Genomic DNA, 1371 nt, shown 5'->3' with positions numbered 1-1371 from the left:
GGATGTGGTCTCTGATTTCTTTGGCCTCCCCATGAGAAATTTGGGTGGTTCCTCTAACCTGCATTGTAAGTGTTACTATATGGATTGTTTTGAGATCGAGAATTATTACCCATGTAATTTAACTGCTCGTTATCCATGTTGTGGCCATAAGGTTGGTATTCCGAATGGCTTGTTCCACCTCCACTTGCTTCACACTGCATTACTGGGTGAACCTGTGAAGAACTAAGAAAACCATCAATTTTCTTATTCAAGAGTTCTACCTGATTAGAGAGCATGGTGACCGAATCAAGTTATAAACATCGACTTTTTTTGTTGGCTTTGTCCTCATGACATGCCACTGATAGTTATTCAGTGACATCTCTTCTATAAACTCATAAGCATCTTCAGGTGTTTTATTATTGATGGTTCCGCCAGCAGCTACGTCAACCATTTGCCGAGTCGAAGGATTCAAGCCATTATGGAACGTTTGAACCTGAAGCCAAAGCGGTAACCCATGGTGAGGGCACCTTCTCAGTAAGCCCTTGTATCTCTCCTATGCATCGTAAAGAGTTTCTAAGTCCATCTGCACAAACGAAGAGATATCATTACGTAATTTGGCCATTTTAGCCGGCGAGAAATATTTTAATAGAAATTTTTCGGTCATTTGTTCCCAAGTAGTGATTGACCCTCGTGGTAATGAGTTCAACCACTGTTTAGCTTTATTTCTCAATGAAAAGGGAATAACCGAAGACAAATGGCATCATCAGAAACACCATTAATTTTAAATGTATCGCATAGTTCCAAGAAGTTTTCTAAGTGAGCGTTCGGATCCTCATCCTGCAAACCATCAAACTGAACAAATTGCTGTATCATTTGAATAGTGTTAGGTTTTAGTTCAAAAGTATTTGCAGCTACAACAGGTCTAACTATGCTCGATTCAGTTCCTGTTAAAGAAGGTTTAGCATAATCATACATAGTGCGTGGAGCAGGATTTTGATTAACCGCAATTACAGGAGGTAGATGATTGTGCCATCTCTTCGGTTGGGGGTTGAGTATCGTTCTCTTGCTCGTTCTCTGTGTATCTTAAGCTTCGCCTTATTTCTCTTTGGTTTCTGCAAACTGTGCGATCGATTTCTTCGTCAAAAAGTAGTGGTCCTGAATGGTTTCTTCTAGTCATAAACTATAAAAACCTGCTAAGAGAAAGAAAAAGTAAATTAATAAATAATAATAATAATTAAATTAAATTGAAAGGAAAATAAATGGCTAAAGTAATAAAAATTGAGCGTTCCTAATATCTTAGTTCCTCGGCAACAGCGCCAAAAACTTGATCACGTTATTTCGTTATAGGTTTTAAATATTTATAATTAATCATTCTTGAAACTAACTATTATC

The 1371-nt window shown here is 37.6% G+C and overlaps 1 non-coding gene across 1 annotated transcript; it reads left to right on the top strand.

Moving 5' to 3' along the window:
* Window positions 1–488: 488 nt before the first annotated feature.
* LOC128294246 (small nucleolar RNA R71) lies at window positions 489–595 on the top strand. Its single transcript, XR_008284560.1, has one exon. It is a non-coding gene; the product is annotated as a small nucleolar RNA R71 (small nucleolar RNA).
* The last annotated feature ends 776 nt before the right edge of the window (window positions 596–1371 follow it).

Source organism: Gossypium arboreum, chromosome 6 (assembly GCF_025698485.1).
Source record: "Gossypium arboreum isolate Shixiya-1 chromosome 6, ASM2569848v2, whole genome shotgun sequence".
Taxonomy (NCBI): domain Eukaryota; kingdom Viridiplantae; phylum Streptophyta; class Magnoliopsida; order Malvales; family Malvaceae; genus Gossypium; species Gossypium arboreum.
The sequence above is the reverse complement of the archived record's forward strand: the minus strand, read 5'-3'. Positions and strand labels throughout refer to the sequence as shown.